We start from the raw sequence: 24,169 nt of genomic DNA, 5'->3' as shown, positions 1-24,169 counted from the left end.
GTGTGTCGGACAGAGCAGTGAAATTCACAGGCTGTCATATACCTCCAAGCTTGCCGGTCTGTAACGCGCGCCTGTTCTGCTTGAGTGAGAAGCCTAGGTCAATAACCAGGCTTATTTTTACATTTTGCAGTTTTCATAATTGCAGCTCAGCCACATGCATCAGTTGCCATTCCAAGTGCGATTCAATATTTGCAAAAAGGGAGTAATGTGAAGGCAGATCCGGTTTAAGAATAACCCTGTCTTGACCTCCACACAGCTCCGTGTTCCTGCTGAAGATTACTACTCAAATGTGTCAGTTCAACTGTTTGCTCAACCACATTTTAAAATACACCTGTCTGGTAGATTGTTTAAGTGTGGACATATCGTGGAACCAGTTTAGAACGCAGCCACAAAAACACAAAACACAAAAATATTCTTACTACATTTCTTGCCAAAGAAAAAAAAAAGCCAATCCTTTATCCACATTTTTATCATGAATCTCTTTGCTGATTTGATTTACATTGCCATCTCGTAGGCTGTATTCAAGAGAGAGCAAATCCCCCCGCACTGGGGTTGTTTTGGAGTCCCATTGCATCACAGAATAATTGAAGAAAACCCTCCAAAAATTCCAGACAAGCCTGAGCACACTGATAATCATTTTTTATACTCTTTTGAAAACAAAACCTATCCTGCAGTTGATGACATTTCCTCTGTCAGTGGAGAAGAAATACTTGCTTTTTGACTTGTTCTTTTATTCATGGTAAAGTTTACATCTTGTGCAGATTTTAGACTGAAAAACTACCTATTTGCTAGCGAGCTCATTCTTTTCTGTAGCTTTACATTCATTTAAAAAAAACTCATAGATCATCTAAAGATAGTTGCAACGAGAGCAAAAGGAACGGGAAAGATTTTTTGGCGTTTGAACTCAAACATTGCCTGAGAGCTTTAGGATATTTGTCTCTAATTATTCTGAACATGCATACAGTGAATAATGGAGAAGAAAAATAACGCGTTCATTTACACATGCAAAGTAACGCCACTGAAGTCAGCAAGTTTTAAGGTCATTGTACGTATGACTTTTTTTTAGGGTTGCGACCCTTGTTGCAAACACAACTAGCACTGAAAGGCTGAAACATCACGCAGTTTTCCTGTGGTGCATTAGCAATATTTATGTGAATAAGAGAAAATTTTTATAGAACCCAAATGTGGCTAAAAATGCTGTGCTGCAAAACGTATTCACAAATTATCATCATCACCATCACATCAGAAGCAGGCTGTGTTCTGCAGATAGGAATACCCCTCTTTTGATCGTTTCTGTTTCCTTTCTGCCTTTCACCAGCCTTTTTTTATCAGCTTCACACAACGCTTTAGATTCCTTTGCTAGGGGAAATGGGTTCTGAGTCCTGCAAGAGTGAACGTTGCTCAAAAATGTGGGCAGGAATTTGGAAACGAACCTGGAGCTCTGCAAAATTTATCATCTTGCCTTGTCAGGTGGAAGTACTAGGCTGAGGAGAACGGCCACCTATTTCAGCATCTAGTGACTTTTTTTTTTTTTTTAAAACTTCTGAGTACTAACCTCCTTTCCTATAGCTGAGTAATGGCCCAGAAGTAGGAAGAGTAAAATAGAGGTCCCTACTCTATGTAAATATTATTTCTCTGCCTTTTTTTTTAATACTCGTTCTGACAGACTCAGCTATAAACAGTTTGCTGCAGGCTTTCTAATTTGCTCCATCACAACTTCTCAGCAAGTTAAACAGGTCTCTGTGACGGGGCTAGATAAGCGTGACTGAGAATGGGTCTCTATAAACAGAGATAGAAAAAAATACAAGTTCACATCTGGGTCAGTGAACAATTGCTGGTGTCTGGGAAACAATGTCAATGAACAGCAGCACTTAATGTGGCCTTAAAAAAATAGTGCCCCAGGTCTGATCTAACTCTCGTTGAAATCAGAGGGAACCTTTACACTGATTGTAATGGGAGCTGAAGAGAAATGTAATCCAAATACCAAGCTGATTACATCCTTAATACATTCCACATATCTAGTTATTTATGAGAAACATGGAGTAGTACATAAACCATCGTCAGAAAAAATAGTTGGTCGCTGGCAGAAGAGTTGAGTGAACGATCATTCTGCTATATGAACACACAAATATTCTTGGGGTTCATCCATTCCTACTTTGCATTCAAAACATGGTATGCAAATTAAAAACATTTGTAATGTGTACATCAGCATTTTAAAATTCAGCATAAAAGGTGATTTTGCATTGGCACATAGTTAAGAACACTGAATTGGCAAATATTGGTAAACGGTCGAAACGTGCTCATACAAGTCTGTGTTTGCACCTGGTGGGTGTGTATAAGCACAGGGCTTTGCGAATGCACTGCGTCTCCTGTTACAGCAAACTTTGAATATAAGCTCTTATTTCCAAATTCTGCCCCACCTTCCGGGGAAAAGCAGATTAAATGCTGATTTCACAAGCCGAGGAATGTATGGTTACATCACTTCAAGGGTGGTGGGGGCTTTTCTAAACTTCTTTGCAAAAAAAAAAAAACCATTCAACTACATTTAATACTGGAGGAGCGTCCTAGGAGCGCCTAGATAGGACGGTTCAACCTACCTGCCAATCAAACAGCTAAATGGAAGACCTGAGGAACACTGGTGACAAGGGCACTGCAGCCAGCAGTAGAGTGCAGGAACTAGACCGCTGCTTCTGGATGTACGCTGTGGAGGTCTTCCTGCCCAGATCCAGCCAATTGAAAACTCCAGTGCAACACCAGTTCATCTGTAATGGGAAGAATTATTAGATGCGTCAGTCATCAAAAAATATTATTCTCCTCGCAAAAATAGCCTTCTCATGTCCCCCATATGCATCATTGCCCTTTGATGTTTAAAATACCTGGTAGAGGTCAAGCTTTCTCTTGAGAAGTGCAGCTTCACTTACGGCACGAGCTGTCCAGTTGAGTCTCCCATGAACTATCTGGACATTTCTGCCAATTCAGTCCCCACATTTGCTCCCAAGTTGATGGAATCCACCTTCCTCAGTTGACTGTACTGATTTGACCGTGCAGCCTTTGGTTTTGTTTTCCTGATAGGGCCAAAAACCACATCACTGACAAATGAGCTGTCCCTACAACACCAATGACCCAGGTGCTTCTGGCAAATGAGGCCTTGCAGCACTTACCTCATTGAAGTAATTGAGGTTTTCCCATATTCTTCCAATTTTCCTGTCACGTTGCTTTGCATTAATGACGAATGTAGTCGTTACATGACTGAGCCTTCTGAAGTCTGCTCACTCTGAATGAAAGAGAAACATTTATTACCCCAAAGAAAGTAACCAGGACCAAATATACTGCGGCTGAAGAAACTGTGTCTGAAAGGAACAGAAAAGAAGGATGACCAGAGACTAGGAAGGAAAACACAAGGCTTTCATGAAGGTATTGGAGGAAAAGGAAGGAGCGACATACATTTAGAAAGAGACAAAATAGATATAACCTTATAAACAAACACTTGGACAAACAAAAACCTGATAGTATTTACTAAGCGCACAACGGTTCTACCTCATAGACTCCAGTTTCTGGGTGGATTTTCTGACACCACTACCTCTTTCAGTGACTTTGTGCCCTCAGTTGTGTTCTTTTATTCTCGGAGTTTTTTTGGAAATTTTTACAATAGGTGTTTCTATGGACAGTGTAAGATGATCATTTCTGAGGTTTCTTGTTAGAACCTGGAAATTAACTCAGATAATCCTTGAAATTTTCACATATATTTCAGCTTTTTAAATTACTGACTGCCTTGTAGGTGTTCCATTTTTCTCTCTGTACCAGGTAATCTTGATAGCATAATTAAGATAGTGTAAAACTTTTCACTAAAGCTTCTTTATACTTAAAATAGAATTAAATCACTGTGGATTTGCATCGTTCATTAGATCTTTTGAAAGAAGTGGCAGAATATTGCCGTATAAACATATATACCACGATACGCTGATAGCTGTTCTGTTCTACTGCTTAATGAAAAGGAAATAAAGCCTCACAAAGATATTTTAATGTTCTGTATGGCGGCCTATTTCAGAGGCTTCTCCAAAAAAAACCCCACAAACATTGTATACCACCTTGCCAATTATATTATGGCTGAAAAAAACAGACTAGTTGCACTGATTTTCTTTTTAAGATATACTGTAAAGCTAAAATGGAATTATGTATCTTCCCCAAAATCAGGTAGCACATAACCAGATTACACTGCGGGTGCATGTGTGCTTGCAAAGGTTATTCTAAACATTGTGAACTTTTAGCTCACCTTTATTTAAAGAGCATTTCCCCCTTTTTATTAACTAGTTGCATGTGATTTGCCAAAGCTGTAAATTGTCCAGGAATCTGCCATTTACTGATGTTAATAATTCTGGAGGTGAAAGCCTGGCTCATTTAACAACACTAAGGCTTTTCCCATTCCCCTCAGAGATGCAATACAGACGCTTACCGCAGAAAACCCATCCTGCACAGTGCTGAGCTCACTCGGTTGAGCGCAGCGTCAAGAATGATTTACCTGGCGACGGCTTTGGCAACTCAGCAAGTGCTGAGAAAGAGAGCAAGGTGAAAGGGTATTATAGGAATATTTATAAATATGGAGCAACATCCTGATTAATTAGTTTTTCATTGGCTCTCCAATTCATTTTTCACATATAAAGACTACTAAATTTATTTTGGGGAGGGGGGGGTGACATGTAAGCACTTCCAGCAAGATAAGGTGTCATCATACCTGTCCCAAAGGCTTGCATCTTAAATTTACAGAAGACAGGAATAAAATAGACCGATCAATCTTTTTTTTTTTTTTTTCAGTACAGGTTTGTAATTTTTATTGTTCATTTCCATTGAAAACTGAATGATGAATCTTTTTAGGAGTGGATACTGTCAGGAACATGAGCTGCTATTTTGTTTGACTTGAAGAGTAGGCATTGATATGTACAGCTGACTCACTAATATCACACAGGGAGAAGGAACAGTTTCCCAAAGGTCAAAGCAGAGGCACGAACTGAACCTGGCTTCCTGAGTCCCAGGCATGTGCTAACTGCAACACCATCGATTTATATTCTAAAATTAATTACTCTAGCTCCGGCTTCTAACACATGCAGAGCCATCGGTACAAGTTCCTTTGACTTTATTGCAAGTTATAGTAGCTGACTCCTCAAGAGCTGACCCTAAACTATAAAACTAAAATAAGCAGGCAGAAATATAGTGATCACCGAACGCTCAGTGCATTTTCTTTTTACTTTTTTTGCTTTCTCTCGTTTCATTTCAAAATAGCATTATTCTTATTTCAAGCTAAACGAAATAATATTCTCAGAGCCTCTCAGTCTTTCCCTTGTAGATTACTATTCTGACTTCCAAATTAAAAAGCCATTTCACAACCAGGAAATAATACCAGCTGGGTAAATGTTTAACGTTGGGGTTTCTGTTCTACCAATTCTATTGTCTGCCGGTATCATCTCCTTAGTGGCTGGTTGCTATAATACAGTAATATTAAAAAAAAAAAAATACACTCCAGGAATCATGCCCATAGTGCATAACCATGTTCAGTTTCTATTATTGTTTGAAACACGCAACTCGAGTTCAAGTGGGGTTTTGCAACCAGGCAGAAATCTCAGAGCTAGAAATGAACTCTCTCTAACCCGGGACCTTTCTGCTTCTCTCTTTCTCATTCTTTCCCTTTCTATCCACCAAGCCCACAACCAGATAACACTTTCCTGCTGTGATTTTTTTTTTTTTAAAGTCACCCAACAGCTCTGGCAAATGAGAACTGTCATAGTTTTCGGATGAGAAAATCAACTGCAGCTCACACAGATCTATGAGCTGATAGGAGTTAATTGACAGCTTGCAGGATTCGGTCTCCAAGCAGAGTTAGAGGGAATGGGAGCCCTGTGGGTTTCATTTGGGCAGAGATAAAGCAGGTTTTTATTCAGTACTCACGGAGAGAGCATAATTAACCTTTTAGAAGTTTTAAGAATGATCAAATTGTTATTCATGTTTGCAAATGAGAAGAGAGCTTCTTTCTCTGCCAGGAAAATGCCAGTGCAGATTTCAAGGTCACTTGATGATTTCCTTTGACTGAAAAGATGGAAATTGAAAAAGAAGAAAACACAAAGATTGAGAAATGTCATCATAAAACCATGCATCATTCAGGATGCAAAATGAACAAATGTCCTTTTCTAACATAATGCACTTCAGCGAAAATTTACTGTATGTTCACATTAGCCTGCTGGACTCTACAGGTGATTAAGGTTTCCATTGTTATTGTAAATAAGACAGTCAGTGCCAGCTGCTGTCTTTTATGTTCCTGATATCATATGTTTTTTATTCTTAACAGAGAAAATGGACCGTTATACAAGACAAGTGGCTTGAATTTGAAGATGAGTAATATAATATTTTCAAATGCTGTAAATTCCTAGAATGATTATATGAGTACAGAATAGGAATATTAAACACTTTTTCCATAAATCGAAAATAAATATACCTTAAGCCCTTTTAAACACAGACATTAAAAAAACAGCTAATAACAGAGACTTGCTGCCCTAGATAGGCTTTGATGGAAAAACAAAACTCAGGTTTTTGCCTATTGACTAGGCAATTGCTTTCATAAAATATAGACTAACACAGCCACGCTCCAGTTTCTGTTTGACAGTGTTTCACTTCTCTAGACCAGCAGACACAGGGCACAAACTACCTCACAAAATTATTTATAACCTCTTTGCTCCTTCTATTACTTGCTGCCAACTTCTAGAGCAAGCAGAAGGACAACGGATCTCCTGCACAGGAGAACAGATCCAGGCTCTGCACTGCCTGGAAGCACGACAGCAGTCAGCCACCAGAAACCATGAACAAGAGTATCAATAAACCCAGTCTTCCTATCCAAGCTGTACGTTTTTTGACAACTCCCTAATTCCAGTCTTTTGCACCATCCCCTTTTGTCCCCCGCTTCATGCTGATACGCTCCACGCGCGTTACCCTTTATTTCTCTCCCCCCGCCCCCACCTCCTCGCTACTCCCAGGCTTTTTAGACCTGAGGAGCCCACAGGACGATCAAAACCATTACAACGGGATCCCACCCGCTTCCCTGGACTGGTAGCGCTTAGTGACCTCCAACAATTCAAGCGACAGGAGTTTTTCTGCTGCACTGAAGGGGTGAGCTACAGTTTCCAGGAGTCCCACCCTCGAGGCAGGCCCCTGGCCTCTGCACCCCGCCTGGTTGCTGTTGGATGCACTCTCTGGCCCCGGTATTTTTTTCTGGATGGAGATGTGAGTGCCAAAGTTGTGGAAACTTTTGACACACTCTTTTAACAGCAGCCTTGTAAATAAGTTTACTGCTTAAAGAAATCAGCTTAGGGAATGAGGGATCACAGACTTTGCAACGAGACTTTAAAGAGTCCTTTCCTTTAGCACACAAACGTTATCTTATCTTGTTTTGCTTGAAGTAAATCTTTATTATTACAGTACATGAGGGAAAGATTGTTTTGGCTTCCTAAAACCCACATGCGAGGACAAGGCGTTCTTGGCACGATTTTTGTTTGTGTTACCTGCTCTTTATAATGTATTTTTGCTCGCATAAATGCTGTCGTCTCTTTGATTTAGACAGGCTGGATGGTAAACTGATACCCTTGGTAACTCCTAAAAAAGTGCTGAGACTGTGGTTGTCATGAGCTACCTTTTTATTCTTAAGTTATATTTCAGAATGGTGGAATAAAGAAGACAAATAATGATGCTTTTTTTTTTTTGTGGCATGGTCATTACTGTGCTATTTACTCTTTTAAAGGAGAGTTTTAGAGCGTTAGGTTATGAAAACCTGCTCTTTCAAATCTCAGTAATCCAAAATTCATGACTCCATTCTTCACCTAAGCTAATGGAAAAGCTCTCCACACTATAGCTTAAAACACCTATGCTTTCCATTCCAGTTAGGCACAAAACGCCCTCACGAAAATAACCCAAACATTCCTGCTCATGTACCACAGCTCCCGGTCAGTAGATGAAAATGATAATGCTCAGCCAAGACAAAATGCGAGTAGCTTTTCAGCCTGAGTGCCAGTGGATCCATAAGAGGAGAATACTTCTGATGAGACTCAGGAAGGCTCTCCAGGTAAATCCTTTTATCGCCATGACTTATTCATACTCAAATCACGGGTGCCAGTAAACAGGAAGAAGCTGCAGTAATAACACTGCCAGCCAGTTAAATGTACACTTTAGCCTAAAACTCGCACAGTTTTACAAAATGTGTCTGTCATATCAGTTTCAAAAAAATAATAATGAGCTAGTTTATATCTTCAAACTTGCAGCAGGCCTTTAGGTTTTTCAGTCCAAAAAACTTATTTAGTTTTTACAATATGAAAATTATAGACACAGTGACATTTAAACCTTTGCTTTTCATAGCATTTCACACTTACACCATTTTAAAAGACAGCTATTAACATTTACAAAAATCTTTCAGAAACCAAATGTTCTAACACGCAGAATTCCAATTATACTGTGTAAGAGGGTTATCGACTATTCTTCTACAAGAATACTTTGAAGTGCTTGGTATTAAACCAAGAGCTAAAATGTCAGTTGCACATAGACAATAAATTAGGGTTTATAAAACCATGTAAGATTTATTTAATATTACAATTTTGACCTTTAGACTGCCTTAACCATAGCTTGCTTAAGTTTTCCTCTCTCTTGCCTTCTTTCCTTATCTGCCTAATCTTACTTGAATGTTAAACAAAGGTTGTGATGCCAGTTATGCAAAGTAATATAAACCATTCAGAGTATTAGTACTTTCCTCCAACTGCTGTAGCAGTTACATAAACTGTGGTACGTTTTTCAGCAGAGATGTTTTGTGAATTGCTCAGTGAGTTCAAAATTCAAGCGAGCAACATTTCCAGGGCTGGCAAGCCACAGCTGCTTGATTTTTAAGTTCTCATTACAAACCTCCAAAGCTCCTTGTGCTTTCAATGAAATGCAAAACTGAAAATATATTTGCTGGGTTGGTCCTTACACCCTACCAACAGACCCTAACAGGAAGACAGGCAAAGAAAAGGGGTGATAACAGAAGAAAAGCAACTTAGTGTTGAAGGAAAAAGCAACATTTGCTGAAGATGGCTGCATGCAAAGGCTGTTTTGAATCATTTCAGCTCAGCTATGCAGTAAACAAAGGGCTATCCTGTAAACTTACAATGTAGAGGATGAATTAACCACTTTTTGCTGGATCCACACTAAGGACACTCCTCTCCCCAACAGAAGAAGCTCCTGTGTTGGACTCGGAAGCCAATATCTCACCTAGTTTTGCCGACTCTCATAAGGAGTAGCGTTATTAATCAATAATAATCAGAAAAGTCAGGAAAGCAATTGGTTAAGGAAATAAACGGTGAAGAATCTACAAATTATATCTGCAACCACCTACCTCAGAGGAAGCACATACTAAAAGATATAGGGACAACAGCAGCTCTGCCTAAAGACGCTTTTTCTTTGCAGAGCAAGGTGGATAGTGTTGAGGAGAGTTCATACAGCAAAACATGTCAGGCTTGTACATGTCACGAGGGAAAAGGAGGGAGCAAATGTGGAAAACTATTGAAGCTCTACTCTAAATAATATTCTGCTATGAGCTGAGCTGTGAGACCCTGATGACTGAAAGGGCATGCAGAGCACCAGTGCCGAGTCACCACGTGGGAGCTCTCCCTAGACGCTTTCCTTCAGATGTCTCAACTACAGAGATAAGGTTAAAACATTGAGATTTGCTGGACAAAGATCAGAAATTAAATTCGACTCTGTGCTCATTTCCTTTTACCTAGACTGTAGTTTAAAGATCCAAAGAGGTCACTGTTATTTTCTGAAATGTGAAGAAAGTTCTCAGAGATCAAAACGTCCACTCTGTCACAGCATGCTGCTTTCTCTGAAGTTGAGAGGTGAGCTGTAGTAGAAGGGAACACTCCATTTTTGAACTCCACCCAAAAGTAGCTTAAAATTTCAGTTTCACCAAAGCCACAGCATTGCTGCTGCTAACTCACCTTCGGAGTGAGGACTTCAACACAGCAAAAATAGGTTTGTGTTCTGTTTGCTTTCACTACTGCTAAGTAGCTGAAAAACTATGCAGAACAAGAGAATTGATTTTCCCTCCAGTATGGACGTGAAGGCGTTCACGATTGATAACAGCTTTCCTTCTTCAACATCAACCCAACAAAACGCAGCAAGTTCTTCAGCTGCAGTTTGATCTATGTGAGGAGCCTCCGCTCAGATAGAGCAATCTTGCAGCCACGCAAACCGTGTCCTGAATCCACCTTTTCTAACGCTTTGCAGCTTCTCAGATCCTTTGTTTCGTTTCACCTTCTTTCTCCACTTCTGTGGTTATCCGAGAAAAGGCGTTTCTGGCCAGAGCTCACACATCATAGGAAAGGGGTCTGTTACCTCCTCCCATAAATCTTCCCTTGGCCCACACAAGTCCGTGTTTTAGTTCGCAGGCTGCCTTTCACTCTGGCTTTTGGCAGGCCACAGTGTCCAGGTGGGCCCCTTTCCTGTCAATCCACAGCAACTGCATTGCACTGCTATCACACAAATAAATAAGTGTACTGGCAGGACATTTCTCAGACCACTGAGAAAGTTTAGGAATATTTCAATACAGCTGAAGATTATTGTATAATTCTGTGTTCAATCACCTTTGCCTTATAATTCTCATTTGCATCAGCATAAAAGCACAAAGACCCATTATGCAAGTTTGTCATAGGATTCATGTTGTTATGCAAAGGAAAATTAAGAGTCAGATCATGATAACAATTTCAACAAAATGAGTTTGGTAAATTCCGTGAAGAGTAATTTCATTCAATCTAGTATTAAAGTTGATAGCAATTATTTGCAGGATCGAGGTCACAGAGAGCAGTCATCTCAGAACAATATAGCGGGCAACTTTTCCCAGAAAAGTGTAGTATCCAGCGGAGAGGCAATATTAGGGAGCTGCAGGAGAGGCAAGAAAGTGAAAAGGTTTATGTTATTGATTGCAGAAAGGGGAAAAAGACAAAGAGCAGCCTTCAGTCACATATCAAATCAATCAACCACTCTATTTTGCTCTAGTATGTTATTCATTTGCTACATTTAGTAATGCCTTTAATTGTTTGCAGTATGATGAGCTTTGCAGACTTCTTGAGAATTTCCACAAGATTAAATCTGGAGACCTAACAGTTAACAGTTAAGTCTTTATTATCTTTTTTTTTTTTTTTCCCTCCCCCTGACCGGTACTATATGAAGGGGTAAGGGCACTCAATCAACTTTATTGAGCCACAGCCGTTTCCATACCTCTCAAGTGTCTGGATTTTATTGGAAAGTCCTCCACTTACAGGAATTTGAATTATGGGCTAAGCAGTGTTTTCATGTTTTGTTCCAATTTTTACTCTGTGGCCACTGAAGTTGCAAGCAGATATCTCTAAAGGCTTAAGAAATGCAGTCAGATTCCTGTAAGTTAAATGTATTGTGTTGACTCAAATACTGTGCAATTTTTTTGTGCCACCTAGAAGCAATATTGATTTAAATAGGAAGAAAAAAAAGGCAAAGAAAACAATGAACTAATCCATCTAATTTATGTGTCCAGCATGACCACTTCTATGCCCAGATTTTCTGTATTTATATTGGGTTGGTAAAGACTCTGCAGTGCATGCTGCAATGATAGAAGTATAAGGCTGAATACATTAGAACTGGGATTTAGATAAACTGCAAGACTGAATAAGAGAATGATTAATGCTATTGAGAATTATGGGATAAAAGAACTTGAGGATCTTAGTGCCATTTGACATGTATGGTTATTATATGCATTTTTTAATTTTCTGTTATTTAGCCTAGTATCCTTAGCTGCAGACTGAGCTAAATAAATAAGTAAAAGAAACCATTTTCATCTGGGACTTAATAACTTTCCATTCAGTATGTGGTGCTTTGTTGTACATTAAAGGACAGCTCTATTTCCTGGATGCTAATGAGGATGTTTTTTGATTTAAATGGCACTACAGCCGGAGAGTCTTACAGCTACCATGTGCTTAAGACTTTTCTCTTATAATTTCTAAGACTGAAAATCACCACAACTAGCAGGAAGAAATCCCTCTGTCTTCTCAAGCTGTATTTCTATCACCTGTATATTATTGGCTGTAAATGTGGGTTGCAAATTGGGTCATAATTCATTAACAGAGATTTCTGGCACCATTTGATAATGAGGATTTTCATGTAGTGATGGAAAAAAGAAGAGAGTGAATTAGACAGAATGAAGATAGAACGAAGAAAATTGCTTCAGCCAAAGGCAATTTGTTTAGAGGCAAGCTTCTCTTCATTAATGTGGCATGTAACGAGCAGGACACAGGTAACCAGTTTTTGCTTTGGCTGTTAAGAGTCCTATTTTCTAATCCTGCCCATGAGAAGATCTCCTGTGCGCGTGTGATTGGGGTGGCTGCATATCCGAATGAAATAAGCAGTTGCGCGACAGCGCTCACATTTTTGAGTACAGGCTTTGGCTTCCTATCTTTGACTCCCGAGACCACGAGCTGTCTGTAAGAACGGCTCCTTCCATCATCTCCTTTGGTCAACTCAACAGTGAAATTGTGTGGCCCAACAGTACGTTAACAGTTTGGGGCTAATCTCCGGAGCCTTTATGAACGTGACTCTCTCTCCGTAATATCGGACCTGCAGCCCCAGCACACAAAATGAAGAACATTGCATTTAAGGAAACTGTAGTCAGAGCAAATATAATTGCCCTCAAACCTGTCCGTAGGGCCACCTATGAGCTGTAACCAGAGTCAACAACATGTTATCTGGCCTTAAAAATCTTTCTTATTTCAAATGATCTGCGTAACACAGACACCTGCTCAACTAGCTGCCACAAATACTGTCGCATTTGTAATCGCATTACCCTAATGACTAAAGGGAAAGTACGCTCTAACTGTAAAATAAATGAAGATCAAAGAAGGATTTAAAGGTCTTGACAGGTGGGTGTGTGCATACACTGAAATCTCCCGTGATTTCCCAATTTCTGCTATCAAACACACAAAGGTTGCCCTTAGTTGAAACGTTCCCTATTGCAGCCAGCGGGACTGACACCAAGTTACTGCTATCGAGACAACAACCGTTTCCGTGCAAAGGCTGCCCCGTGTTTTGCCACGGGAGCAAACCGTGGGCTCCTTTTAGGAAAGATGGCCACCCCCTACGCTGTAAGGCGAGGGCCAGAAAGGCGTGCCGAGGACGGGGGATGCAAAGCAGAGAGCGTGCCACAGAGCCGGGAAGCCGGGGCTGGTGCCCCTCCAAGAGGTGCTGGCGACGAACGGTGATGGGGACTGTGCCCCGGAGGAGCTGGGGAGGCCTCGGGAACGGGCAGGAGAGCCGAGGGCAGGGGGGAAGCAAGGGCACGCAGGGGCAGAGGCGCCACCGAGAAGACCGTCAAGGAGCAGCGAGGGTACCAGGGTGAGAAAAATACGATGCAGAGCGAACACGTTGCAGAACAAGAGGCTTTGGAACAGCAAGGGGGATTAACGCAGTGAAGCATGGAAATACTTCGGGGAGGGCAAGGAGTCACAGAAGAAAAGGGCAGGGAAGGAGGGCATTTTCCTACAGGACGTAGGGTACGAGGAGAACAGCTCCCAACACCCATTTCACGGGACCACGCTCCTGTGCGACTTACAAGTAATAAAAAGCCTTTCATATGCAGCCTGTTAATTAAATTTTAAAAGTACTAAAAATTAAAAAAAAAAAAAAAAAAGGAAAGAACAACAGTGCAACTTTCACTGAGCAGGCACCTGCTACAGCAGCTGAACTAGGACTAGTCTCTCCCATGGTTGCTACAAGGGTTTTCACTGTGCTTAACTTGGAATGATGCCAGGCACTGACCAGGCAGCCCCACTCTGGAAAGTAACCTAGGGGACTTCAGTGATTGCGAATGATTAAAAGATCAGGTTTCTGTCTAACGCAAGTATGAGAGGATGATAAAAGCTTAACATTACTGTTTTTTTTTTTAAATAAGCTGTGTGGTTTCCTTAGGACTTCTTATCCTCTGCATTTTTTTTTAAACAGATATAAAAAAAAAACCCCAAAGTTAACTGCCAGTAATCGGAAATAAAACCACAGTGCAATCTCCTGCTTGTCTGTCTTCATTCTAACGTAATTTATCTAAAAATGCATGACTTTGTACATATGGGAAGCTGGGATGAGTTCATTTGAGTGCTTTTCAAGTGCACTGTAATTGTACGTTTCTGTGCTGCAAAAGGCCAACAGAAAATTGGACACTGCACAAAACAGTTTTTTTTTTTTTTTTTTTTTTTGCATAACCACCCACTTTCAAGGCTGGAAACTGTGTAAACAAGATAGAGTGGAGTGGAAATCACTTAACATCAGGCTTGTGCATTCTGCTTTGGGAGCAGCTTTTTCAGCTTATGTTTGTATTTATAGAATCACCACTGGAGCAGACCCTTTAGTGAGCTGTAACTGAGAGCAGATTCAGGAGAACATCAAGTACTTTTTAAAAATTCAATCCAGCAACCAAAAGTATTTGATCTTTTATTGGCAGGGTATGGCTGTCGTAAAAAGAAATGAAATACACTGACTAGTCAATGTTGAGTAACTGTAGATGACTTCAACGTAAACTGGGTTCAGATAATTCTCGGAGTATGCTCTGCGTTACAGTCAGCTCCAGGTCAGACAAACACATGTGCATATATATGCGTTTGAGTTTATAATGTTTTGCATTCTTCCTGTTTTTTTTTCCCCCTCTTAAAAGGATATATTTTTTTAACAGATACACTGAAAATTAATGAAATTCTTGTGCTGATATAGTCTTTTTTCACAAACAGGTTATTTCTGGAGGATTCTTCAATTTTACATGCATGCCAATAAATAGCATGCAAATAATATACACAGATGTCTTCTTTCTAGAGTGAAGAATATATTTTCTTCTAAACCTGATTTAGTTTGATAAATGTGAGAATATACTGCAACAAGATACTTTAGGCTATGTAAAATACTGGACTGGAGCTACATTTAGTCATGGCATGGCAAATCCACTTATGAGTCCCCCGAGACAGCCTGGTAGGCTAGAATAACAGCTCCATTATTCCAAGTTTCATGTCTATCACCCTACTTATTAGCATAGTTTTGAGGTTAAACAATGGTGTTAGTTTTCAGAGTGCATCCTTCTACTTATGCATTATCAAATTACTTTACAGTGTTTATTTAGACTGCTATCTCTTACTTAGATCAAGCACACCAGGTTCTAAAAATGTGACTTCTCCAGAAACGACAGTTTTCACTGTACTGTTTTAACATCTGTCTTTAACATGAAATTGGAATCACTTAAGAAACATGCGCTGGAAGTGTTTTTACAGGAATGAAATATCGACCCTGATGAACACAGGACAGTGGAAAGTCTTTCAGTGATTTCAGTGGGCTTTGGATCAAGACGAAGGCCTCATTTTCTTAAAGTGCTCAAATAAGTGGACAGAGCTGTCTCTATTCAGAAGAAGCATTTAAGGACATATGCTAGTGGATTTTGGTTGATGATTAGAGGTCAACTAGATTCATAAGTGCTTTCCTGATCTAGTATTTCAAAACTGTCAAAAACAGTCATCGCTAAGTACAATAAATATGAACTTCACAATGAGTCGTTGGCCCTTGCCTGGGCTTTCTTACCTTTTAGAGTAAAACAAATAAATATCTTTTCCCCAAGTTTAACAGAACACTCTGTTCCAAGCTACTGTTTATGCTCATCACATCTATTCAGATCATTAACACTTAATAAAAGTCCTCCAGTGTGCTGTCAGTGCTGTTGTCATTTTTTAGCTCGTGCTTAGCACATAGCACGCCTCCCCCAGGTCATGGGACTCAGGGTTTTTCTGTAAGACTTTCAAGAATCAACAAGAATCAACCTAACCAACCGACATGTTCAGGTCTAAAAATTTAAAGAAACGAACAAAAAACTGCCGATCTTATAGATGTATCAGCCCAGATTCTTTGGCTTCAGTAGCTTAAAACTTCCTAATTCTCACTTACTATATTTGTATAACGTGAGACCTGCTCTAGGTACACATACGTGCTAAGCTGGTTAGTAGCACTGGAGAAACAGACAACAAGAAGCAATTGTGATCTTAAATTAGGAAATACAGACAGTGCCCAGTTTCTGGGTAAGTTACCTATAAATGGCGCACATGTCTCTCTGGGAGATGCCTTATTTGGCCTGTTGCAGCTTACAGCTTCCAGGACTTGTCTCTGCTTCTGCAAAGCCTGGCATGACTGAAGCTGAAGAGAGGAAGCTGTCTTGGTCGAGGCATCAGGGTCCCTTCTTGGTCCTCGTTTGCTGTTACTGCCTACATGCACCCACACATGGTTCAGGAAAACTCCGAACTGAGCTAATTTAATTCATTCCAGTGTTCAAATTGAACTACAGCTCAACAGCATTTGATAGCATTCCCATAGCTTGTAGCAAAGCTACAAACAAGGGGAAATTGCAAATCAGAACGAAGCTCCTGTCAGCTGTCATTTCCCACTCGGTTATTCTACTACAATTATTACTTCTTTGAAAACTAGCATACACTGTAAATTGCAAGGTCATTTAAGTTCGGAAGATGTACTACATTCCCGCTCTAAAGTTTCTGAAGAAATTACTTCTTTTTATGTGTTTACACTAGAGCTCAAGTCTGCCAGAAAGGAAACTATACTACGTTTTAAAGTGATGTGGGACTAAAATAAATCCATGCAATGCATTTCAATTTCTCTCTTTGGCATCTCTGCACATTTATTTGGAGGCAATACATATCAAGGGGATCTGTTTAGCACCAATCTAACATTTTTGTAAGATGGATTGCATCACACCCAGAATATATTATGATGCTTCTGTTTAACATGCAGCCTTACCAGAAATACAAATTTGATACGCTATACTTCGCTAACCTTATGTTTACAGGACAGCACTATGCGTTTTTAGCATTGACTAAGAAATCAGATTGAATGTGTCTGGGAATACAGTTTCACATTGTGCATAATCCTGGTTCTGCGACTGAAGAAAATCAATGAGGGTGAAGCATTGATCTCCTTGCAGAGTGCAAACGCAGTTAGCTCTGAAACACTCTGCTGGGGATTTTGTTATTCAAGTCATTCGATTGCTCAACATGTTTGCTAACCAAGTTCTTATCATGCAGCACCTCACTAGCCTAACCTTAGCTTCAGTTGTGTATATAGCAAAAAAGGTCCCTTTTGGAAGAAGAAAAAGGCTTTGCATATGCACAGTGCTTCTACTACGTCTGTTTGCTCAAGGCTAAACTGAAATACCTTTTCTTCAATGACATTTCACAATGTCACCAAATATATGAAAGTCTCACAGAAGGATGTGTGAATATATATTCTCTCCAGGACAATGTTCTCTTCTATTATGATGGATTTTATTTTAGCCTGCACTGGTTAGTCAATTTGTTTTGCTTTTTTCTTAGAGAAGGAAGGTGACCAAGTGTTTCCCAAAGTGGCCAAAATATATATATTCATGCACATAGATACCTACATAATTACAGGGAAGAGAAAGGCATGCCTGCGCACACATGCACACACACACATACAAACACTTCAGCTAGCTAGAGAGATTTTTTTTTTTATTTATATCCAGACTATATTTCATTCTTGTCAGCAAAAATATTTTCCTAACTTACAGCCTCCCAACTGTGGAAAATAAATCAAGTATTTTAAAAGTGATTGCAGATGATTCATTTAGTGCTGCCATAATATAGTGTTTTCTTTAATGAAAATTTATATCATTTCCCCTGGAATAAAACTCAGTTAGATAAATTTGTACTGAAAGATGCAGAGGAAACCGATACTTTCTGTGGTAAACACTGTCTGGTGCTCGACAGTAAACAGGACCCTGACCCGCTGAAATACTCTGACATTATTTCATACATCTACTCTGAGTTAAGATTTTCCATGTTATTGCCATCATACAAATATATGTGGCTGAACCAGGTGGCATTTGTATTAAGACATAACACTTGCAGATCACCATTAAGCTGCTGCTATATAAAGCTGTCTCTCAGAATATTAACAAGATTAAGATAATCAGTTCTGCTTTTAAAGCATACTAAGAAGACAGCAGCTCTGGTAACAAAAAGGAAAAAAAAAACCACTCTCTAGTGTTATTGTTGTTTGAGTATTCAAAATTTAGAAAGAGGAACTATTACCTGAAATATTAGAGGCAGTGTAGCAGATGAAAAGGACCGTGCCGCAAAGCACTGTGTAACAAACTGATAAATATACTTATTTTCCTTAAATTTATACTCATTATACTTATGTTTACTTACTTTGACCACACCCTTGGCATGCTTACAGCATTAAAAAAAAAAATCAAACAGAACAGGAGAATTTCAAACGAAACATTTCCTTAGGCCACTCAGTGTTACGCTAGGAGCGGTTGTAGTTCACAAGACAGCAAAGCCTTCTGTTTTTAATCAAAGAGCTGCCTTTATCAGATACAATAAATCACCAAAAGCATCATGCAGAACTCAGCTGGTGCTGGAACATTCAGTACCAATTGAGCAGCAATATAAAATTAATAGCTGAGGTTTTCATCTGCCTTTTATATCAGTGGATTGAATCCACTCACTTAAAAATTGTGAGCAATTTGAGAAATTTTGATGTTGTGTAATTATGTACTTTCTCACAATGGTGTGCAAATATAAGTATAGTGTCTCCCCTGTGTACAGCACTGCCTTTCAGAAGTCTTCAAAGCACGTACCACAAAATATAAATGGTACGACATAAACGAATAAAACATGCTGCTCCTTATTCCTTTTTGTTTACAACCCTGGATCAGGATGAAAAAGAAACTCTTAAAAATTCTTGAAAGCATCCCAATTACATGAGTGTTTTCTTTTATGCTCACTGACTCAATTGTGTACATCCAGTCATTCAAAATTTGGCCTCACAAAACTCACGATGATGGGATCTTCTTAAACAGTGCAGTGCTGGATAACCGAAGCTGATTTTAACTACTTATTTTTAAACAACACATGAGCAAGTGACACATAAGACACCCAGTCCCAGGGCAACCTAATTCAGCCACATGACTTCAACTGTCACGCCACCACCTCTTGTCACTCTTGAACCTCCAGCTGTGACTTCAAATAACAGGATACCTATGCACTAAGGCAACCTTTACTTGGCAAAGTAGAACATCATCTTTTTGTCCTCCCTTGCCTGTTACTGCTGACGTTCAATCACTTATTACTTTCCCTTTCCTTTGGGCTTGCAAATCGACACCTTCATTTTTGCCTTTTTTCCTAAATTCAAGGATACCACTGGAATGTCCCACCAGATATCCCCTCACAACATCTCTAAAATCCATTAATTTTATTTCTATAATTGAAACTCCAGTGCAGATTCATATTGCATTTCCCTGTCCCTCTCTGCATTTTCAGAGAGGAGAACGAATGGTTCCACGCTATCTGCATTTCACTCAAAAAAAAAAAAAAAAGAGAAAAAATCAGCCCACTGTTTCAGCTACCTGGATCTTAGCACATCCCCATAAAGAAACTCTTTATCCTTTTCCTTAAGGACAACTTAAATTTCGCTGTCTTTTTCCACCTTCCCATCGCTTCATCAAACCCCGTTTCATGTCTCTTTACTTCTCTTGTCTATGTGCCAACAGAAAGAAGCTACTGGCCCTGAAGAGTGGGCCATAACCACGCTCCCCAGCCCCTCAACAGGCCCCTAGCTAAAGCACACTTCCTCCACAGACACGGGAAACACAGTTTGTTTCTTTGAGAAGCGTGTGAAACACAGACAACAACGATTAAAATGAGATGAAAGTAGAAAAATGACTCTATCCCTCCCTTGCTTTCCTTCAATAAACCCCTAAAAAAATCACAAACCAGAAAGCTACAGCTTCCAAGGAAATGCTGGCAACAACAAGAACTTTGAAGCTAAAAGGCAAACATGGAGACCACATGTCATAATATCACACTTTCAAGCTTAAGTGAAGTTTTCGGAGGGATTAATCACAAAGGTGAGTTCTGACTTTCTAGTTGCCTTTGGAAAGAAGATGCGTCAAGAGAGGATTTCTAGCAATTCAAAGAATGCTTAAGAGAAGGTGGTGGTGGGGGGGTCTCTTGTCTCTGAACTGCCTCCAGGGGAGCCTAGCCATTGCCACTGCCTGTAGCGGGAAGCTTGGGATAGGCAGCTCACTAATGTAAAGCCAGGCTCTGCGAGTTCCCCCTTTTGTTTCACCCTCATCAGGTCTGAAGCTCAAGTTCAAGTCAAATTAAGTCCATGTTTGTCATCAGAATCGCTTTGCTCTACTACATGTTTTTTATCTATACCACTATCAACTCACCTCAAAATTAAGAAGGACAATGGGCTAATTTTGTTGAAAATAATAGTTAAAAAAAAGGGAGAGAGAGAGAGAGAGAGAGAGAGAGAGAATACATGCTATCTTGATATTCTCAGCATCCCTGCTAGAGTTGGTTAAATTATTAATTGTGAACAAAATATCTGATGACTGTAGCTTTTTTCTGTATGTGAATCATTTGTAAACTGATCCTGCTTTCCACAAAATATCTTTTTATGCATCTGTGCTGAATAGTTTATGCAAACAAATATTAGCCCATGGCTTGTTTGCAAACTGCTCACTTAAAATATTTGTTATTCATGGCAGACAACTGATCAGAGAGTTAACACTATTGATCTGATCTCCTTTAAAGCAACTACCATCAACTCTCCATTGTATGGGCAGTAGTGGGGGGAAGAGAGGGAGGATGGCTAACCCAGAGAAAAACAAACAAACAAACAAGGAATTGGTTTATAGGAACAGAGTATTTTAGACTTTAAAAATAAACACAGAATGGGATTTTAAAGATAATGCTGTTTTTAAAAAAGGAGTATCACTAATCCACAACCCTGATAATCCACTGAAACGTGCCAGAATATATAGTTACTGACATTTCCAGTATAGGTTTTTCAAGTGAATTTCTTAAATCCACTGAAATCCTAAAATTCTGGTTTGGGAATCAGAAGCTTTCAGTAATCAATTGGTGATTATCCAATTAGTCACAACCAATGACTAGCACAAGCTGTTTATACCAATAAAACGAACATATGCGATATAAATTCAAAAATACAGCTGTCCTGTACCGTTCTCCAAAGATTTTTAATTCCTGTATTGAGAAACCAATTCACTTTCAGTAATGCCAACTCATGTAATGTTACAGAACTATTTCCTCATACAAGAGTTTAGTCTCTGGCAACGTTAATGAAACAAATATAAATTTTAACTCGCCTAAGGTTGTATGAAGCAACAACACTGAGCAAATAATTGGCGCTCAAAATTGTTAAAGCACAAAACCCCACAAATCCTAGGTTTTCACTTATTTCATAATATAGAGAGAACTTTTTTTTTCCCCCGCAAAGAAGGGGAGAAATACAAAGCCATCCTTTGACTAGCTCCCTTACTGTAAACGCACCTAAAGAAAGGCAACTCGGCAACACTTGCCAAGGAGGGAACGCTGCCAGAGACCCAAACCCAACAGTCGCTTACCGGCACCTTTGGAAACAGGCTGCCACGCTGTGTCCAACCTCTTGTCAGGTCTCATTGCCACACCTCAAGGGAAAAAAGGAGTAGAGTCAAGACCTGGTAATTTAGATCTTGTGAGCGTGTATTAATTGTGTTTTCTTTTTACGTAAGAAAGCAGTGATAATCGTCAGTGACATCGTCAGCTATTTCCTTTTGTGAGGCAGAGTGAATACTACCCTGATGAAATACGATTGTGTAAAACCGCAAATCTGCAAGTTGCTGAGGGAGAATTCCAGCATAATATGAATTCTGCGCGTTTGGGGCTTGAGAGAGCAGGAACTCACAAAGAATAAGTTTCCTAGCATTAAAGCTATAGATCCACGATGGATGAGTGCAACCGCCACACAGACTGTTTATCTGAAACAATGTCAAAGCATGTAATTTACTGTATGCATATGAATTACTAATTAAACTTGACATATTGATGCCATTGTTTTGCAGCACAGCAACTGACTGCTTACATTTCTAACATCGAAAGAAAAAAAATGCGGTATTTCCTTCCTGCAAATAAAATCAGAGCTCTGTGGTGAAGTGCACAGTGCCCTTGCTGGAACTCAATGTCACATACTTAATCTAGACTTGAACTTCATGACTGCGCAGTGACCTGAAGTATACGCTTATAGGCATAACAGGATTACAGGTCTAAATCTTATATATTGGTAGGTTTTGAACCTTCAAGGTGTTATAGAAACATAAATATGCATCTCTGGGTGAACCCTCTGCCGTAGCAGTCTTCCTCAGAACACAAAGATTTGATCCGAGCCTGTGGTTCTTGCTGAGATATGCATTGCATCATTGTCTATTTTCAGCTTGTTACATTAATCAAAACCTATCCCATTTATTAAGCTGCTTCCTGCAGCTCAGGCATTTGAAATTCAGAGTGCCAGCAAGCAGCTGCTAGGCACCGTGAAGGAAAGAGGTGGGGTAGGTTCCAGTAATGTACAAATTGAATTTCAAGTGACTGAGCAGCCTCTTTATCTCTTGGTGACACAACCAGTGATTGTAACAGTATTCTTAAAGGAAATGAAACCTGGAGCCACGGTTCAATCATTGGGTAGTTACTATAGCCCTTCCCAGCAGTCTTTCCGGAACTACTGATGAGTGTGACCTTTGCAAAAATGCACCGAGTCTTGATTTCTGCACGGTTAACCTTTACAAGCTGGAACCCTCCTGTGGAACCTAACCACAACAGAGGGATGCTTTGGAATAAAAACACACACACACGCATTTTATGAAAGAGCAAATTTCCAAAAAAAAGAAAAAAGAGGGAGAGAGAAAGAGAGAGAGAGAGAGAGAGAGAGAGAGAACACTTCAGATAGAGGCATTTAACAGTTTTCCAAATATTCAATTACCAACATCTCTGTTTTGATCGGCACTTTTCACTCCTCTTACATTCCACAGATAACAGTCAATCCAGGAGTCTAGCACCAGAACCGCTCTTCTCACAAATAGTCTCTGTGCTTTGGAAGTCGCTCAGCCAAGAAGCTGACAGAGATTCAGTATTCCCTTAACACTGGGCGTTCCCCCGAAACCACAATGGATAAGAAGACTCCACACCCAAGCAGGCTCTTACCTCTCCATCAGCGTCCCCTGTGCACCTGATGTCTCTGAAGGACTCCAGATATCCAGATTTGCAGGTAATGAGAGTTTAGGAGAGGCTGAATTACCATTCTCCCATCCTTGCACTTCAAAACTTTAGCTCAGCCATGGGCACTATTTTTATGAGGATTGCAGGAATCCGCGTTGCCTCCAGCCAGGCACGTGTGCCTCTAGCATTCCTTCAAAGCTGCTTGGGAAAGCAAAAGCCCATAAAAAGGCAAAATTCCAACATATGCCAGGCAAATTATTGGTGAGCCTTTCAGTCATGCCACAGCTGGTAAAAAGAAAAAGAAAACTGGTGGAATGCTTTGCAAGAACCCTTTCTGAGGAATCTTGATGCTGCTTTATTCCTAATCCAGACCTCTTTCTTAGTAACCCTGGTGGTACCCAATAGCTGTTAGGAAAGGTTTAAAGATATCTTAGACCAATAAGAAAGGCAAAGTAATAATCTTCTATATTTTAATTAGTTTATGTTGACTTGTTTTCTTGAGTGCATTCCTTTGTAGAAATGATCTTTGGAAAAAGTATACTGTTTTGTTGAATGAAATTTCAGCTATTCAGGTATGTTAACCAAAGTTTCAGCTCAGCAGAGTGCAATCCTCTTTGCGAAACAGGCTACAAATCCTACAAAAATGTCATAAAAAAGCAAAACATTCCGAAAGAACAAGTCATTCTGATATTTGGAGGTGGGCCCAAACGAGCAAGTTCAGAATCAAACACAGTTCCTACTGACTTGCCTCAGTACTGGGAAATTCAGACACCAATTTGGATTCTGAGCACTCATAAGGTTCCCGGGTATTTGGAATTCATGTTTTATTTCAAATTCATCATTCAAACTCAGGTTTTCTCTCCAGGCTTTTGTAACCCTTCAGTTTTTGCCTCTACCTCAGAACAGCTGCAACCAAGAGACTTACCATCTCGTACTCTGACATGCGATATTGCTTGCATAAAACAGTATGAGGAAAATAAGATGAAACACCATTTCTGAATAAGATATATTTCTTCAGCTTT

General features: G+C 39.8%; 1 long non-coding RNA gene across 1 annotated transcript in view; it reads right to left on the bottom strand.

Annotated features, from left to right (window-relative positions):
* LOC138064233 (uncharacterized) overlaps positions 1-23,402 on the bottom strand; it is a 55,912-nt gene extending 32,510 nt beyond the window's left edge. Inside the window, exons 1-7 of the long non-coding RNA XR_011137515.1 lie at positions 23,133-23,402; positions 21,524-21,586; positions 10,005-10,944; positions 9,785-9,907; positions 3,162-3,274; positions 2,877-3,065; positions 2,598-2,762 (exon numbers count right to left, since the gene is read on the bottom strand). This is a non-coding gene — a long non-coding RNA (uncharacterized lncRNA). The remainder of the gene's footprint in view (positions 1-2,597; positions 2,763-2,876; positions 3,066-3,161; positions 3,275-9,784; positions 9,908-10,004; positions 10,945-21,523; positions 21,587-23,132) is intronic.
* Between the last annotated feature and the right edge of the window lie 767 nt (positions 23,403-24,169).

This window comes from Struthio camelus, chromosome W, assembly GCF_040807025.1.
Source record: "Struthio camelus isolate bStrCam1 chromosome W, bStrCam1.hap1, whole genome shotgun sequence".
Lineage (NCBI taxonomy): Eukaryota > Metazoa > Chordata > Aves > Struthioniformes > Struthionidae > Struthio > Struthio camelus.
Note: the sequence above shows the minus strand (reverse complement) of the source record. Positions and strands in the feature narration are given on the sequence as shown.